This window comes from Microcebus murinus, chromosome 11 (assembly GCF_040939455.1).
Source record: "Microcebus murinus isolate Inina chromosome 11, M.murinus_Inina_mat1.0, whole genome shotgun sequence".
Taxonomy (NCBI): domain Eukaryota; kingdom Metazoa; phylum Chordata; class Mammalia; order Primates; family Cheirogaleidae; genus Microcebus; species Microcebus murinus.
In genome coordinates this window covers 23776213-23796071 of record NC_134114.1, presented here as the reverse complement: position 1 = coordinate 23796071, position 19859 = coordinate 23776213, and the positions used below count along the sequence as shown (strand labels likewise).

The 19859-nt window shown below is 39.9% G+C and overlaps 1 protein-coding gene across 4 annotated transcripts in view; it reads right to left on the bottom strand.

The window, feature by feature from the left end:
* CDH6 (cadherin 6) overlaps positions 1-19859 on the bottom strand; it is a 124797-nt gene that overhangs the window by 68426 nt on the left and 36512 nt on the right. The gene's annotated exons all lie outside the window — the stretch shown is intronic.

Below are 19859 nucleotides of genomic sequence, written 5' to 3'. Positions count from 1 at the left end.
AAAATGCACACATCACATTATTTATCACTAGCATTGTAAAGAAAATTATTTTCCTAAACAGCATAACAGGCCCAGTCATCCCCCTCGTCCTCTGGGGATATGTTCCAAGACCCCAATGGATGCCTGAAACTGCGGATAGTACCAAACCTGATTACCATTTCTGCTCATGTCTTCCATCCACAAATTTAATGTCTTTTCTATGTTAACTAGGCACTTATCATGCACTGGGGTTGTAACTTCTGCAGTTTGAGGTGTGACAGCAAAACAAGCTCAAATTTCTTTTTCCTTTTTCATAATTTCACAGATAGAGGATTAGTTCTTAAATGTAGATTTTAGCAACCTCGGCATATGATTTTTTTCTTTCTGTATTAACTTGAGAACTTTCACTTAGAGCAAGCACTCTACCTGAATTTATTTATCTGAATGGCCAGCATCACTACTCTTGCACTTTGGGGCCATTATTAAGTAAAACCAGGGTGACTTGAACACCAGGAGTGTGATAGCTTGGCAGTCAATCTGATAACCCAGAGGGCTATGTGACTCACAGGCGGGCAGTGTAGACAGTTTGGATATGCTGGACAAAGGGATGATTCACATCTCTGGCAGGATGGCACCTGAGATTTGGTGTGAGATTTCACCACGCTACTCAGAATAGCATGCAATTTAAAATTAATGAAGCATTCATTTCTGGAATTTTCCACGTAATATTTTCAACCCACTGGTTGACCACGGGTAACTGAAACCACAGAAAGGAGACCTAGGTCAGAAGGGACTGTTGTATTTACCTTTCTTGTTTTTAAAGGGCAGACTATTTTTCATGATCTACTTGCTGGGACATCCCATAATCTTTTTTTCTGCAAACTATTCCAATATTAACAATTTCATTCAGCATTTTTCTGAAAATAAATTGATATCATTCCTGTTACAGTTTGTTCCTATGTTGCTGAAACTGCTAGATTTCTCAAACCCACAAGTTCTGCCACCACCTATACAGGTCTGGGAAATGACATTGACTTAGGAGCAGGCCTCCTTGGGTATCCTGTTTGAAATTCCACTTCCGTTGAGATAGTTGAGTTAGGTTTCTTCTAAGCCTCCACCAGTTTGCTATAAAAATCAAATAAGATATAGTGCTGTAGACTGAATGTTTGTATTCTTGGGAAATTCATATGTGAAAACTTAATCCCCAGTGTGATGGTATTTGGAAGTGAGGTCTTTGGGAGGCGATCAGGTCATGAGGGTGGAGCCCTCATGAATGGGATTAATGCCCTTGAAAAAGAGACCCCAGAGAGAGCTCTTGCCCCATCTGCCACGTGAGGACAAAGGAAAAAGACAGGCTATGAATCAGAAGCTGGGCCTCACCAGACACTGAACCTTTTGGTGCTTTGATCTTGGACTTCTCAGCTTCCAGAACTCTGAAATAAAAATTTCTGTTCTTTATAAGCCACCCAGTCTATGGTATTTTTGTTATAGAAGCCTGAGTGAACTAAGATATACAGTATGTAAGACACATGCCACATAAAGAGGAAATAGATATTGGACAGTCCTGATTTTGATATTATTGCCTACTAAGAATGGTGAGAGAATGGCACATATAACAATCTACTGTCTTTGAGCCAGTTAATGTCAGTTAAGAACATTGTCACAGTATTGAAAGAGGCAGCCTTCTTAAAAACTAGAATAAAACAAAAAGCTCTTTCTTCTATGTATTACTTTTCTTTAGGAAAAAAAAAACTTTATACCTATAGAAAAGCATGTTTTGGTACTTAAGCATGCCATTGACTTGCTCTTATTAACTGTAGCTGGCAGGGGAAATATAATTTCCTAATGTATTTTTTCTTATAAAATAAGAACCTAAAGTGCTAGCATTTTTGCACACCTACCAATTATCAAATGAGTTTCCCTGAGTATGAAAACTAAGCCAAAATATAATTTAGCCCCATAAGGTACTGTCAAACTCAGCTATGGTTCAATTTGGAGCATCCAGGGTTATTATTTGATTAGCAATTGTTTAATGGATTTTAATGCAGCAGTTTAGATTTTTCCACAACATATTAAAAAGTTTTTGTAAAATGAACATTTTTTTTTTCTGATGAAGAAAAAATACACACACACACACACACACACATGCACATATAATACACCTTAAAAGCATCTTGGAGAGTGAAGTGTTTCTGACATCCTGACTTTGGAAGATGTTGTGGTTTTTGTTGCTAATGTAGAATTTCTTTCAGATGACTGTAAATAAAAATAAGGTATCCATGGTTATAAATATCCCATTGCACATTTTCTTTAGCCACAGCAAAAAATTTCAATTAATTGAATCACAGCCAACTACAAATAATGCCAGAAGTGCAATACTTGGTGTTTCAGGTCATGGGTAACCATTAATTAAGATGCAAAGGATCAGCAATAAAGGCTTCAATTTTTGTCCCAGATTTTTTTTTTTTTGATGGATATGGGCTAAAATACCTAGAATATGCAGCTTCAGCTACATAGGAAAGAGGGAATTAGGTCCAATCTTTATTTTGCTTGATCTGGAATTTTTGATAAAGTTCTGAAGTGTGTCATTTTTGAAAATTAAAAGGAAAATAATCTTACTTTAGGGTTTTTACTTTTATATTTATTTATTCATTTATTTAAATTTGATGTACAATTTATAATAATAAGGGCAGCTTCATGGGTACATATATAAGTCAACATATACCAACATGGTAACAATGTGGGAAGATTAACATTCATACACTTCATTCAATGATTTCATGGAGCTGCTGTTCTAACTTTCCCTTTTATTTTCTCTGTTTCAGTGTTCAAAGGGAAAACCATACATGAAAGCTACTCAGGATTAGGGATATAAACTTGTGGAATTGATTCCTGAGAGATGGATGGTGATGTGACTTCCAATGTTCAGGGCTAGGATAAAAACTCCTTATCATGAACTCACAGGACAAGGAAAAACAGCATCCCCCCATTTTCTAGACATTCGCCTGCCCTCAGGTTTGACTTTTAAACTTGCCAGAGGAAAAGAAGTGTGAATGTGTTCCCCTCAGACCTATTCTCCTTGTCTTGGTTGGGTCCAGACTGTTCAGGTGGTAATGATCGCAGGGAGGAGATGATGTTCGCCATGACAATACTTTGATTCTTCAGGATTCAGCAAAGGCATCCGGAGCCTGGTGCCCGTGGTGCCTTCCAGGTCAGTATGGAGCTTCCCAACAATGGTTCAGGCCATTAAGCAAGGACAAAAGTTCAGTGCTGCCCAAAGACCAAGTCAAAATGCTCCCTTTGGTTTCCAAGTGGCCAATGCGTCTTGTTTTAGTCTTACGTCTGTGGTTCATCCTCCTTTCTATCACACTGATTCTGCATCCAAGGAATAAGGCCTGGGTCCTGGTGGTGAGGGGGTGAGGAGCTTTGCTCCTCCCAAAGCTGATGTCCTGGTGAGTTCTGCAGCATGTCTAGCGCAGCCTGAAATTCTTCCTCCCTGAGTGATGGTTCACGTGGTGGGGTGGTGGAGGGTCCTTCTCCTGTGCATCTGGATTCAGAAAGGATGTGCCTTTTCTTGAAACTCTAGGGTTGCCAGGAGTCTATCTAAAAGGCTGGATTCTGCAGAGAGCTGGTATGCTTGGTTGCTTGAATGGCTGAGATGGGTCCTCATCTGGCAGAGCCTGCTGTCGCCACAGGGGTGTCCAGGGATGTCCAGGCTGCTGCACTCCCCCTTTTCCAGCTGCCCATGTGGCCATTGTGCCCAGGGCTTTTTGTCCCACTATTACTTAGGATCATCAGGTTGAGGCTAGGGCAAATTCTTAAAGGGCAGAACTGTCGGCCTAGTGTGCTTACTGTCCTTGTCATCCCGGCATCTTCCTTGGCACAGGGGCCAGAAAGAAGTCTGAGTATGTGAGAGTCCCTTCCTAGCACTGGTACTGTTGACAGGTGACTCCTAAGTGTCAGGAAAGGCTGAGAGAGGTCTCTTCCCAGCATAGCCTGGGTGGGTTGGGTCCTCCTGACCCTTGGTGCCTGGCTCACCGAGGGACCCCCATCCACTCTGTCTGAGGGGTCCTGTTCTCTGGTTTTGAAACCAAATCTGTCTTCTAGACTCAAAAATGCCAAGTTCTCTGACCAGTTGTTCTCTGACAGTTATATTGGAGTAGGGGTTCTGTTCCAACAGTGCTTGCAAAGAAGGCATCTTTTAACTTGGGTTCAAAACACTCCTTCTTCCTCGGGATCTTCTGGGAGGGAGCCTCGTGAAGTGCTGGTCAGATGCATAGTGAAAGAGTCACCTGGAATCCACAGAGAGTGCTGGTTACCTGGGCAGCTCCTGGAGGCTCAGGCTCCTCAGGACCCAGCAGGGCCCACCCATTTCTGAGATACCTTTTGAGGTTAGCCCTTCATTAAGCATTTGAGAGCTCAATGAATGCAGAGAAAGCAAGCAGAAATTGAATTTTAAGCAGAAGTGCAGATGTTACCAGGTAGTTTTGCACCTCTCATAGTATTTTTCCAAATATGACTTTGATTCCCGGATGCCTAGTATTGATACATTGAAAAATGTTGGTTTCTGTGATGTTCAGGAGCTCTTGTTCCTTCATCATGGAAGGCCACAGTATAGAAAAGATGGGGAGCTTCTCCCCACATGTGTGCTTTGCACACTTTCCTCAGCTTCTCGAGCACTTTTCATTTCATCATCAGATCCATTGGTTGATGTCAGTGGAATGACATGAGAGGAAAAGTTATTTTGGTGAATTGTTCTCAGGGTCAAACTATGAATGATACCAAGCAGCACTGCTCTCTGGACAGGGGGCAGCCAATCTGATGCAGCTACTAAGTGTGGCAAAGCCGTATCAGCCAACGAAAACCAAAAGGCGGAAATAGGACATTCTCCTTTACGCTTTGAAGAAAAGGAAAAAGACTAAGTGGTTAGGCTGCTCTTTTCTCCCCTCAAATTTATTTATTTATTCTTTAATTGACAGATAAAATTGCATGTATTTATCGTGGATAGCACGTTTTGAAGTGTATATGTACTGTGGAATGATTGAATCTAGCTAATTAACATATGCATTACCTTACCTAGTTATTATTTTTGTGGTGAGAAGGATTTTTATTTTTAGGAAAAAACCCATTTGCATTCCATGTTATCTTCATTTTAGGGAACACCAATCCAGTGAATTCTCACTGAGGAGATAGGAGAGACAGATCTTTTTGAAATGGTTAAAGCCACCAAGTGTGAAATTTGTCAACTATGACATATCTTATTGGGAAATTCCCCCCAAATTTCCTGCCAAAAGATCAATAGAAATCATTTTCAAGAGACAATGCATAATCTTTCATGGCATCTAGATTTATCTGTAATTTTGTGTGTGTTCATATATGTACCTATGTTTTGCTTGTGGGAGCTTTCTGGAATATAGATATTTCTTCATGTTGCTTTATGGCGGTTGAGTTCAAACAAGAAGAATTCTGAGAAAAAGATCAGTACAACTTGTTAGCCTCCAATTTATCACCTACCTATACAAGATTTAATGGTGGTGTTAACCTGAAGTCTCAGGAATAATTATAGTCTAAAACAAGTTCTTAAAGTAAAGAGATGAAAAGAGCTATATAAAGAGAGGTCTGTCATGAAACAGAAATTGCACAAGCGAGGGAACTTTCATCATGTTGAGTAAGTACTTTACTATGGGATTCTTTTTTAAATTAAGGTGCCTAGTAAGTTGGATAAAAATAAAATATATATGACTAACAGGGAATACCTTGGCCCAGAGCAGTTGGAAATGAGTGGAAAAAGGGCAGAGAGGTGTTTTTTCCCCCAAGTCATTACCAGCTTTAGTTCACAGAGAAGTTATTTCAAATACTTGCTTTGAAAGGCTGCTTTGAGGTCTGCTTTTAATTTGAACAGTTAAATATCATATTCATGCCAATGAATCCCTTTTCTTGTTTTAATATCATTAGGAAGAAAGCTTTTCTGGCCAGAGTGAATAGTGTAATTGCTTAAAAGAAGAAATATATAATATACATAATTAATAAAAACCTTTAAAACAATTTCCTTATGTTGGCTAGGTACCTTGGTTTATACAAGATAGGCTTTCAGTTTTCAAAACTAAATTACATTGAACCATATGGCAAAATTAGATTTTAGCAAATAAATAATCTCTCAGAGCTCTTTTTTGTTGAGCATTCTCTGGTTGTATGTGTTTGGGCTGCAGGGTAATTCTTATAGGGAGCCTTTATTTTGCTAATATAATTAGAGTAAGCCACACTTTATGTAAACTCAAAAAACTACTGAGAACAAGATAGAGGTCATAGTAAAATTTTGGTCATAAATTCTATATCATAAGTGTTTTGAAATTTGCTATGTCTTCAAATGCTCTTACCAATGGGAAAATATTTGTTTTCATTTAAAGTGAAATGAAAAGATTTTAAAAAATAGAGTGAATTGTCACTTTTCATAAACTCAACAGATTGCTGCCTGCATGCACGGCACTTCCTGCTGCTTATAACTAAAGAGAAATGGCTTTGGCACTTTATCTGTTTGATGAGCGATTGTAGTTGCAATTGCCCTGTGAGATGTCAAGACACCTGCCACAGCATCCCTGGCTGTTTTCTTGTTCTCCCCAATCAGTGTGGGGGTAGCAAACTAATATGCCACCAGATAGAAACAGGTACAATGTTCCAGTTAAGAGAATGGGCTTTGGAATCAGCCAGATACAGGTTGAAATTTTTATTTATGTGTTTTTGGACATGTTACTTAACCTTCTAAAGTCTTATCTTTTTCACCTTTAAACTGAGGATGGCCATATTTGGGTCCTACCATATTAATGTGGAGACAAAACGACAAGGTGTACGGAAGGAGTTGATATATATATATGTGTGTGTGTGTATATATATGAAATAGTAGCTATTATTAGGTATTTTTTGGTGATGGTTTGGTAAATTGATAACTTTTGATCATTAATAACTTTTGATTTCATGTTAAATCAGCTCATTCTCAAACTTTTCTGCAAAGATGTCCTGAGTAAGGATCCCTGGGAGATAGGAGGGCAGAACCCCAAAGGCAAAATTTTTATGTCTTCAATTTTCTCTTAAACATCTGTGCATATTTTACATTCTACTCAATAAGAGATATAAATTGTCTTATTACCAAAATCATTTTTACCCCTGAAATCTTACATCTGATGCTCCGATGTCACCTTCACACTGTGGCTTCACCTGGCCTCTGACACAATGCTGGGATGAGGGCAGCTCGGCTGGGCTGTGCTGGAGACAGACCAGGCAATTCAGACTTCCATAAACTCTGCTTTCTAGTGCTATTGTACAGGGACGGGGGAGCTTCCTCCCTAGGACTGTCCCACTTCATCCCCAACTGAAACATAGTCAGGGCAGGTGCTCACTTATAAATTATCCTTGCCATTTAAAATTAAAATTTAAGCTCATCTGGCTGAGCAATATGGTGCAATGGAGCGGGGGGATGGAGAGAACACATTTCTATTCCTTAGTGAAAAAAATTAAGATATTGAATGGTAAAGCATGTGCCACCCTATGTTGTTCCCTACACATCCCTATTCTGGAGTCCATTAAGAAGGCATTAAGGCCAGGCGTGGTGGCTCACGCCTGTAATCCTAGCACTCTGGGAGGCCGAGGCGGGCGGATTGCTCGAGGTCAGGAGTTCAAAACCAGCCTGAGCAAGAGCGAGACCCCGTCTCTACTATAAATAGAAAGAAATTAATTGGCCAACTAATATATATAGAAAAAATTAGCCGGGCATGGTGATGCATGCCTGTAGTCCCAGCTACCTGGGAGCCTGAGGCAGAAAGATCACTTGAGCCCAGGAGTTTGAGGTTGCTGTAAGCTAGGCAGATGCCACGGCACTCACGCTAGCCTGGGCAACATAGCGAGACTCTGTCTCAAAAAAAAAAAAGAAGGCATTAAGACATATTAAGACAGCCTTAGAATCAGGATAGTTACTCTAGAAATCACAGCTTATTGCTCAGTAGAGTTTGAATCTCATGCTAAGAGTCTTGAGAAAGTGGATAACTTTGCAGATTATGTGAGAAGGAAAATAAAAACATGCTTTGAGAGGCTGGCATGTTCTTTGCTTAGATTAAATAACATTTCTTGTAAATAAAAATCCACACTAAAGAACAATTCCTGTTTGTATCAGTTCTCAACTTTCTGGCATTCTAATAAGTTAAACAACTATTCTACTTAAAAGTAAAAGCCTCATAGCTTCTCTTGTTAGCCAGCAACCCTTGTAACCCCTATGAGCTGGGACACAGAGGTTGAGGAAATTGCAGAGGTAGTATGGTGCTTGTCAGCATTTCATCCTGGGCAAAATGGCCCAAAAAGTGGAGGGGAGAGAGGGAAGAAAAGAGAGAGAGGGAAAGAGGAAGAATAAGGACAAACTAAGTGGTGGTCTACTTATAAGTACAACAGGGAATAGGATTGAAATCACAATGCAAAGTTATCTCTCACTGTCTGTTGACATTTTATTCAGCGGAAGAAGTACTTTGTTCCTGGGTCCCATGATTATCTTGGCCTTTCTTAGTTCATAGATGGGCTATGAGTTAGACTGTGTCGTATATATACTCAATGATCAAACCCCCAAACTCTGCTCGGTGTGAATCTCCCTCCTCACCTAGGGCTTGCTTCTTGTTAGAAGTCTCCATTAAGGAAGGGGATGTGGTTCCTCAATTTCCTGTCTCCCAGCCCTAGTCCTCAGTTCATTAGCTTGGTTTTCTGCTCCATGTCAGTGTTAAAGTTGTTCCTCACTGAAGGCAGGAACGGTGAGGTCATGGAACAGTTCTTCATGCTTCCTGGGCTTGGCATATTGTTCAAGCTGATGTTTCTGGGTGGCTCAGGCAAATGATGAGAATGGACCTTTCCTGTCTTGAGGCACTTTGATGGGGGCCTCCAAGGTCCCCCAACTCTGGCCCCTCTTCTCCCATAGTACCTGGCTCTCAGGTATATATGGAGGATTCCTTTGGTGATCCTGGGCATTTCTAGACTCTTTCTGCTGAGGCTGCCTTGCTCTTCCTGGCAACACTACCGTATAGAGCCCAAGGAACCAGTCCCCCTCTGTGCCTCCCAACCGCAGAGAGCACATGTCACAGCTCTCCGGGAGGTCCCATTGAGTCCCCCTTAATATTGGACATCTCCCTTAATTAGGTTTAGGATTGGAAGGTAGCAGCCCCTCTTACAAAGTGTGGGGGGTGGGCACGGCAACAATAGAGCCTTCCAAAGGAATTTCTTCACTAATATCATGTCATAGTTGTTACTCTGACTCTCCTTTTATGTTCTTGATGTGATGAGGTTGTCCTTCAGTCCGTTGCAAGTTCTGCACACATGTGCAGTTTCATGGGTTTCTTTGCTGTCTTGGTAATTGCTTTCAACTGAGTTAGGAAGAGTCTTTATCCTTGTCATACACAAATCTGGCTTAATTCAGTTAGGAAAATAATCAAACTTTCCATAATGAATAGAATTAAAAAATATGTAAACATGTCACCAAAATGAAGTTGCTGCAATGCATTTAACATCTCTGGCCAGGTAACCCAGCACTTAAAGTTTGATTTGACCACAAAAACAAGACTGCATAAAATTGGTCTGAAATTGTCATAAAAATATATGTAGCAGGATCGATCCCCGTTTTAGCAGGAGCTGTGTTTACCTCTGGGATCCAACAGGTCCAGATGTGCCTGCCAGACTCCTGGGGTTGGCCTGCCCAGCATCTCTGAGCAGGAGACACCATGATGCCTCCCAGGAGAGAAGTCGTCCTTAGGGAGGAAAGTGTCAAGCAGGCAAGCTTGAACCAGTAATGAAGCCTCAGCCATGACATGCTCTGAGCACAGCATGATGCTGCCATTTGGATTTGTCTCCCCCAGGAACTCAGATGTGAGTCCCAGGGAAAGAGGGGGCTGCAAGTAGAAGTCGAAAGAACTATTTTCACTAAAATCTTCACTGAAGATTTAGATGATCTGAATACCCTGAAACCCCAATTGTCCCCCTGTGTCCCCCCATTCCCTCCTTGCTGACAAAAGCAGGCTATCCTTCCTCTGTCTGTTGAGATAGATAGTGTCTGGCTTGAAGGTGGTCTAGGAAGTGCACTCATGATAGTTACCTCGTAAGGGGGTGCCAGTTCTCTCCTCCTGTCCCCAACTTACCAGCCCCCACTGCCTCTGGATCTGTATCGGGCAGCAGACCTCAGCAGGCTCCATAAGGCCAAATACAAAATCAGACCCAGGGAAAGAAAGCTCTTACACCAAAAGAATCGCAAGATTTTGAGGAACACGTATGGGAATGGATCCTAAGAGTGTTGTACCACGTAGAGAGGAGCACAATTTTAGATTGAGCAAATATCTTTGATTCTGTTGGCTTGGCTGGTTAACTCAAAACTGGCCTCAGAGGTGGCCTGTCTTGAATTAGGTTGAGAGGCCAGAGATTCACTGGTAACATAGTTGAAGGAATCCAAAGACTTAGCAAGACAGAAACTTGTGCATTTATCTTTTGTGACTGTTTATGTACTTTAACTGGACAGCCTTCCTCTCCTCTTCCCAAGTGCCACGGAGAATAGTCTCTTCTTTAATCTATTGAGAAAATATACCAGCATCCTTGTAAAGTGCCAAAGAGGTGTTCTCTGTAGGCTGGTGATGAACATGGAGATGCTACGACATCCTAGTTGCCACAGTGACTATACGCTGTAGGGTGGCAGAGGCAAGGTGCAGCACATGAGGCAGGGGTGAGGTAAGTGTGGCATCATAACAGATATCCTCGCCAGAGTGGTGAGCAGATCGGGTAACCCACAGAAATCTGTGGTGGTGGGCAATGGATCATGGAGATCCTAGGACTGAAATAAGATGGTATATACTAAGGTCCTCCTTGTCCTGTAGAGCTGAACAACTCTAGATTTGGCAAGCTGAGTCACCACCTACAGAGACCAAGACACTAACCAAATTCTAAGACTCTAGATAGCTCTTGGAGCTGGTACCCTTGAATGAAGAGGAGGCTTAGTATCTGTGAGATCAGACCCTATAGACCCCAGCCTTCCTCAAGAGACTTGTGGCTCTTATTACTAGAGTTACTGTGTTCAAGAAAAGGGAGAGATCTCAAATCCTTTACATTTCTGATGGTGGCATGTCTGAGGCTCCACTGGTCATATGGTATTACTTTTGGCTTATTTCGTTAGAGAGAAAGACCTCTGTTGACTTCCATGAGGTCTTTTCTGTTACAGTGCTCTCATTCCAGGGATTGGGGGAGGCAACACAGAGATTCAGTTCCTGGGTTTATTTATTCTAACTATATACTGAGTAACTGAGTTGAGGTGGGGTCACGGACACTGGCTCTGATCTGAGGATAATCCTGGGGCCCAGACACCACTATGTGACACTGGTCCAAGCAGGGGTTTCTGGGAGTCAAGTGAAAAATGGTATTTTGGGTCAAGCCTGCTCCTCAGTGGGCCCAATGGGTCCGTTGCTCTGGAAACACACACTGTGGCTATTTTCTTAGTGGAGGTGGTAAAATTGAGTCACCCTGATTAGGATTAGGGAGGCTTCAATTGCCTGAGACCTCTACAAAGCTTCACAGCTTAAGCAGAGACTGAATTAGAGCATCGTGTCCAAATATAGTATATATTGTCTCCCAAACTGAAAGAAATTCTTATTATCCCATGGGGAGGACCAGGCAGCAATCTGATTGTAGGTCAGTTTTATTAGATCTCTTCTCTACTGGAATTGATGTTAATCCTGGATATAGATTTACTTTCCCTGCATGCCACAATTCTGCCACTACTACCATCCATGGACTTGCAATAGTGAGCCACTCAGCACTGCTTCTGAACAAGAAAAAAAGCAAAAAGCAAAGCAGTGGGTGGATGCCCACGGGAGCCTCTGATTTTTCCATGTACACTATTACCCTGAAGCAGCTGGCCTTACAAAAAAGTGGATTGACCTGTTGAGAACTCAGTTGCAGCTACAGCTGAGAGACAACATTGTGAAGCTGGGTTACTGTCTTACAGGATGCTCTGAACTAGTGATTAATATAGGGCACAGTTTCTCCACAAACAGAATTCATGGGGAAGAATGACAGCTCTCATTTATTACATCTAAATCTCATGTATAGATATTTTATTTTCCAATCCCAGATTTGGGCTTTGCTAGTTTAAAGAACTCATGATGCAAAAGAAAACTACTTTCACTAGGGGACATACTAGTGGGTCCATTTGATTGAATGTTGAGATTGCCATATAGGTATTGGACTCCACATGCCACTGGGCCAGCAGGGAAAAAAGATGCCACTGTGTTGTAAGATAATTCATCCTAATTATCACGGGGAAATCAAGTTAGTGCTTTGTAATAGAGGCCAAGAGAAGCTCAGGGATCCTCCCAGTGACACCAACACCGCCATGGAAGGCGGTAAAAGGAATTGGAAGAGTGGAACAACCCTATGGCAAGACTGTGATATAGTCACCAAAACACATTTCCTTTTCCCTCCTGAGCACAAGCCTAGACTATAATACCTACTCTGCAGCTAGGTTTGACCGTGTGACAAAGGTCTGTCAATGGGCCATGAGGGAAACATTACATGCTACTTCCAGGCCTATCCTATAAACACTCTCATGCAATCCTCTTCATTCTCCTTCCTCTGAGGCATAATGCCAATAATGCCAGGCTCTACAGCTTGGCAAAGCTATAAGATAGGAGCAGGCGAATCTAAAGATTATCATCATCTGACCAAAGCTACCCTCTTTGGGCTTTACTTAAAAGAGAAACTTCTGCTGGGTTAAAGCACTTTAATTTTCAGGCTCATCTGTTACAGCAGCTGGCATCACCTTGATTAATAGCAAACCCATTAAAAGCATGATTTTTCTCATGGGTCAGTGGTACTCTTTAGAACAGAGCCTGGCCACAGCCCTTCATGCCTTTATTCCATCTAAGAGGGATGCTTTCTGGATGAGGGGATCCAAATGGCAAGAGATCACAAGGAGATGCAAACACAAGGGTAGGAAGAGGTGAGCTGGAGTCCTAGCATCACAAGGAGATGCAAACACAAGGGTTGGAAGAGGTGAGCTGGAGTCCTAGCATCACAAGGAGATGCAAACACAAGGGTTGGAAGAGGTGAGCTGGAGTGCATCTCTCACCTTAGGAAACTGGAGCTGGATAGCCCTGGTCGATGCCTGAAAACTCACACTTGGTTCACATGGGAAAGCTTTATTTGAATGTCTGTCACACAGACAGTACTGACGGCCAGTGAGGTGGGCTGACAGATGCCATTACCTATACAAGAGACACTTGCTTTGTCCACCTCCCTCCTTCCTGCACTGAATGATGAGAAGTTAGAGCTAGAAGAATGGTGGGAAGGAGGAGAAGGGAAACAACCTCTGTTCAATCCAAGTTCCTGGGGGCTGCAGCCTGGCTGAGGTTAAGGAATTGAAAAATCTTTAGATTGTATATGACATTGGAATTTCCAACTGGACAGGACTAGACTGGACTATAAAGATAACAAGGCAACCAGAAAGTTAAGGAATTTGCCCAGTATATCATTGATAGGGTGGGAAAAGAGATTCAAGACAGTGTGAAAGAATGTAACAATTGAAGAGAAATAGAATCATGTCATGCTGTTCACATGTGTTACACACCACTTCCAGTGATACCCTCTGTTGCATACCCAGTTTGTCTACTTTTCACTCTGTGTTGCCAGATAAGTGTGGAGAATAATCAGAATGAATCCGAGCATCATGTTTTCTAATTGTGGGGAAAATGAATTCATATTAATCAATAAAAATTACAGTGTTTCATCTTGGCAGTTGGTGAGCTGAGAAGAACAAGGTTTGCATAAGGGAGGGAGACGTTCTTAATGGAGCTGCTGCTCCCGGGATATAAGGTGATGATGTCATTGATTCAGCATCATATTCTCTGCTCCAAGAATGGCCTAAATGATCTGACTGTGTCCAACTGTGCTCGTCTTTAAGTGAAGGTCAAAGAGCTTCAGAGCGCTAATGTTGGTGGAAAACATGTCCTTACTGCCTTTCACGAATCAGTGCTTTTGGTCTGGTGAGGTGCAATCACTTCTTCCTCTTTCCCCCACAAAATTGGAAGAAGAAATACATAAAATTAGCATTTCCTAAAGTATGTTCCACAGGACTCTAGTTCCATGGGATATTTATAGATGCTATAGAAGGAAAAGAAATCATTATGGTCAAACAACTTGGTTAAATGTGGATTAAACAAAAGGGAGTCGTTTTTGTCTTTCCCACAGATCTTTTCGTAGCCTTTAATATGCTGCAGTGTATGGTGGATCTCATTCCAGTGATGCAGAAACCAGATTTCAGAGACTTCTGAGTCTAGGGATTCTCTTTTTACCCCAGATTGTCTTGGAGGCTTGAATGTTCATCAGCCCATACTTTGAGACCTGCTGGTCCAATTGATTTCCCCTTTTGCAGAAAAATTCACAGGTAATGAATCGATATGAATAAAAAGAGAAAGGCAGTAAAATCGTATTCATTTATCTAAAAGGTCATTTGAAGAATTGTCTCTGTTGAAATTATGTGCTTTTTTTTCCCCCGGACTAGAGAGAGGGGCCAGACCATCCCTTGATAAAGGGAAGATTGGTGAAAATGGAAAGCATGTTTCATCCCAGCGCCAAAGAGCTATGGTTTCCTCTGCGACTCTTCTAATATATAGCCTTTGTGCAAGCGAGTTTTAAAATGAATATTATGCCTTTGCCTTGTCAGATTCTTCACTTTTCATCACGTGCACCAACTTTAAACTGTCCGTGAGGATAAGAGAAGCCGTGCTGGCAAGTCACACATTTTGTTATAATCAGGGAAAACTCTAAATTCATCTTGCTTTTAAAGTTGGTTTTATTAACCATTTGTTTATAAATGTGCATTTCCGTATACTTCTAGGAATGCTTCTTTATACCATTTCACATCTTTATATCAATGTTTTCTAATGAGATAAATTTTATTTTTAAAAATGTCTGAACATAAATGGAGAAATAATCTCTTCCACTAAAATAGTATGGGTTAGAAATATAGATTTGGTAATCACCTAAAGCACCGGTGCAATAACTAAACCACTTCTCTTTATAAAATAAAATAAGTCTCTTCTGTGTTCTGAATAAGTTCTGTAGCCCTTGGCAAGTTTCTTAACTTCCTAGGCCTCAGTTTCTTTAACTGTAAAATAAGAGGGCTGGAGACTATATCCTCTAAGGACCTTTCAAACTATACAATTTTATGATTTTCACACTATTTTCCTCAGTTTTCCACATTAGCAGATTTCAATATGTATCTATCGCTGTGATGCCCTGCAGAGGAATAGTTATGATTTCTAGAACCACACACCCATGGTACATTGAAATAGATGACCTAACCGGCAATATCTTTCTCCATTATTTTATAAAGGATGAACCCGCATGGTTCTTCTAGCCATCCATCAAAATTGTATTTGGGCCTTTAGTTTCTTAAGCATACAATTTTTTCCTAAACATACAGAAAGAAGTGAATGTATGATCCAAAGCTAAGAGTAGCTTTTAACTTCTGAATCTCCTATAATGCAATTAAGAACAAGACTAGGAAAAAGCTGATATACACATAGCATTGAGAAGAGGCAAAAAATTCTATTGCCAAGCTGTCCAACACAGTAGCTATGAGCTACATGTGTGTTGAGCACTTGAAATGTTGCTGGTCTGAATTGAGGTGTGCACAAAATACACACCAGATTTTTAAGACTTAGAGCAAAAAAATATGGTAAAATATTTCAGTACTTTAAAAGTATTTTATGTTTGTTTTAACTTCAAAACTTATGGTTTGCATTCTCGTTAAGACATATGATCTTTTCACTACCTCTTACTTATTGCCATGATTGCAATATTTGTTTTGACCTACGACAGTAGAAACAAAAGAAAAAGAGAAGCAGAATTTAGAAACATAGTTATTTCTGTCTACTTTCAAGAGAACAGCTGAATGAAGAGAGCTTGGTTTGGAGGAAAGTAGAACAGCTTTGGGGTGACAGGGGTCAGGAGAGAGTGGAGCAAAGGCTATTCCTATGCACCACATTCCTTTTTTTGAAACAAGACTGCAATGGGTACATTTCATTTCTCACCAGAGCATAGGGCATTATTCTTAAGCTGCAGAACAATTCTCCCATTTGATTGTTTTTCTGAAAACTTAAAATGCACAATAGAATTTGACTAAATTATTAATATCATTAGCTGTCACCATCTGACATCTATATCTCAGACTGAAAAACTGTTAAATGCAGAGTTTAAGGTATTTTAACAAATCTATTTTCTACTTATTGAAAAAGTCAAAGACTATCTGAACAAATAAAGATTTAGGTGGTCCTAATTTCAGAGTACACCTTTTGTCTTTCTTTTTTCTTTTTTTTTTAGAGTTAGGGTCTCACTGTGTTGCCCAGGCTGGAGTATAGTGGACCAATCATAGCTCACTGTAGCCTCCAAGTCCTGTGCTTGAGGGATCTTCCTGCCTCAGTACCCTCAATAGCTGGGAATACAGGTACTTGCCACCACGCATGGCCCCCCATTTCTTTTCCTTTAAGTTTTCATTGAGTGGAAGAGCCTAAAGAAGAGAAAGGAATTAACTTTTATGGACCATCCTCTATGTGCCAGTTGTTACAGAAAAGGATTAAAAATCTTTGGAATATTTAACTATTGCAACAATCCTGTGGTGTAGACATTAGGATCTCTGTTGACTGATGGGTAAACTAGGACTCTGGGGTTTCCAAGAAGATGAACAAGCCGTCCACATTTGTACGGTGAGCGACACACGGCTCAGAAATGGATTCCGTATCTTCTGGCTGAGAAGCCCGTTCTACCTTGCTCCTACTTCTGCTTTGTGGCCCAGAAAACAAGGTGAAAGGAAGAAGAAGGTGTGGAAGAGAAGAACTGAGGATTGGAAACATATTTCACACACAATGAAATACTGGGGAGGAAAGGATCAAATCCATTTTCTTACCTCTGTCTCAGGAATGAAAAGTCAATTTTTAATTATATGGCTAAGGTTGTCTGGGGGTCAACCTATCAAAAATGCTGAGTACAGTCTTGGAGATTAAATATGGAGAGAGGCTCAGATTTATTACTGTTTGTGAGGAATCTTACAGCAGATAGAGACTAGAATATCTCTGCCTCCAGCCTGACCTTGACCCTGGCGTGAGCAATGTAAAGTATGATCTCTCCAGACAATAGATAAATAGCTCGTGGATAGCATGGTTTTAGGTCTATGCCATATAATCTCGGGTGCTGATAGCATGTGGGAAACCATGTGGCTATTATCATCTGCTGACACTTCTGTCCTTTTGGGGACACAGATTTGCTTAGTTCATACAACACCCTTGAGAATCTACTGAGAGTTTTTTTTTTTTTTCCTTGTGATAACAGAGACTCTAAATCCGGTACCTGATTCATTCATTCTTTCCAAACCACATGTCTCTGGTTGCTAACCATCTATTAAACATTATTCCTTATGTTTACCTGTCTCGTTCAGCTGCCTTAAATCCTCTCTGGAACAAGGTGAGATTTAAATAAACAAACTGCATTTATTCATTCTTAAACACACTATCTTGCCAAAAAGCTATTTTTTTTCTGCATGTTCAAAAATATAAGATGGCTAAGTGGCAGTGTATTCTTAAACACACAAATCTATGTGGATTTTCCTCCAAATTGAGATCAATTTTGCTCTCTACCATTTTATCAGTGTGATTCCACAGTACTCCCCAAGCATCAGAAATCACATCGAATAAGGAAGTAAACATGATGAAAGATGCTTAGAGGAGAGAGCGGTGCATGGGGACCCCCTTCTCCACTCAGATGTTGGACACAAATATTGACATTAAATCCCAGCATGAGGGACCAGATTTTCAAATTCTGCTGATCAAAACAGGTTCATAGCCAGCACACTCAAGTTCAGATAGAAGACAAAATTATATTGGGAGTTGGAGGGTGGGGATCCCTTGCAAACAGAGCCTTCCTTTTTATTTCCTGTAGTGCTCTAGTAGCTTAAAAGCAGAAGGGTCGGCCAAAGAAGATGGAGAAGATTTAATGGCGTTTGTGGTAAGAGGCGGCACATGGCCACAGCAGTGCCTGGGAAGGGGTACCTCCTGCTGGGAACTAAGTAGATCAGATAGAAATTCGCCTCTTTTTTCTCTGTTTCACATCCCATTCATTCACATTGTGTTCCTATCACTTCTTAATTAGGGGAGTATATTATGATACTTCAATGGATCATTAGAAACCATAACTGAAATAAAGTTGAGTGGTTGTTTCAGTGAAAGACACCTTGATGGAGGTGGTTATTAGGAAACTATAAAATACAATGAGGATAATTGATGTGAGTGCTATAATTATTTAGGGATACCTTCAAATTTTTCCATTAATTTTCCTGTGATTAAACAAAATAACATCTAGCCAAATGAATATGGAAAATAAAAATAATTTCCCAAAGTATAAAATTGCTATTTATATTTAAACCATTAATAAAAATTTATGCTTCATAATAAATTGTTACATATTTTTTAAATATGTGGTTCTTATTAAAAATCTGACAAATGTTTCCTGTAGTTCAAAAAAAGAATGATAAAAAAGAATACATTCTTAGCAATTAGAAGCAAACAAATATTCAAGTATCAATCATGTTAGTACAAACAATAGGCATAAGTTAACACAAATAAAGTGAACTAATGTTTCAAAATGCCAATTCCCTTCTGATCAAAGGAATACAAAAACTGTAAAAGCTACTTTGTAATTAATTTAAATTCCATAATTTAAAAAATTAATATTTTAGAATGTGACTCAAGTGTTGCTTCTTGCATTTGTAACAGTATCGTCAGCTTTTGGACTTTTATTTTGAGTTAAAAAAACAGAAAATATGTTTGGCAGTTAGACTGTCTTTCATTTGTTCCCTGAAAACAAGAAATTATTCATTTAGTTTTTACTGGTATAAATCAATTACTCATTTGGGGCTGGTTTCTCTAAAATGCAATGCGTCATACATATAATTTGATATTTTCCTCCACTTACTCAGTAGCTGCTTGCAGAGAAATTGTATGAGTACTTAGTTTTCACTGTCATTACAGCAAACTGGAGACAAAAGAATAAGGGAGAAGAGCAGAAATCAAATAGAGGAAAACTCGAAATGTACCATGATGGTGGATAGCAATATAACTGTCGACTTTGAAATGAAACCACAGGACAATATTTCCTTACAAATATATGGGCACAGAGAAGCCATTCAAATCACAAAATTACTCTTCTGTTGTTGTTGGTTCTGATATAATATACTGACTGAAAAAGTGGAATTTTTCTAAGTTTGGGCTTGAAACAATGGCATATAATGCAAAAAAAAAAGATGAAAGAATACAGTATCGTAGAAATATCTTTAAATCTTAAAGAAAGAGAATATACAATAGGATTGCATGGGTGGTTAAAATTTTTCTTCCACCCCAAGTTTCCCTTAACTGGTTTCTGATATTGGCAACTTCGTAGCTCAAAATCTAAAATGGATTGAAGAAATCAATTTATCAATGATATTGACTATAGTGTGGAAAGCTCCTTCACCCCCACAGTGATGCTGAGAAAGCTTTCATATTGCATCTTGTGGATAATGGAGTGCTTGGATACAGGCTGCTTTCAGTTAGAGTAAAAGAAATATTTAAGTAGCTTAAATATTTAAGTAGCTTCAATATCTTAAAGAGTATATATATGCATTTATGCAAATCTACATATGTGTACATGTATGCATTTATGTATATGTGTACATATAAATATATATGCACACATATATATATACACATGTGTGTATATATATATGTGTGTGTATATATATATATAAAATTTGGTCTATTCATCATAATAATAATATAGGCCTAATA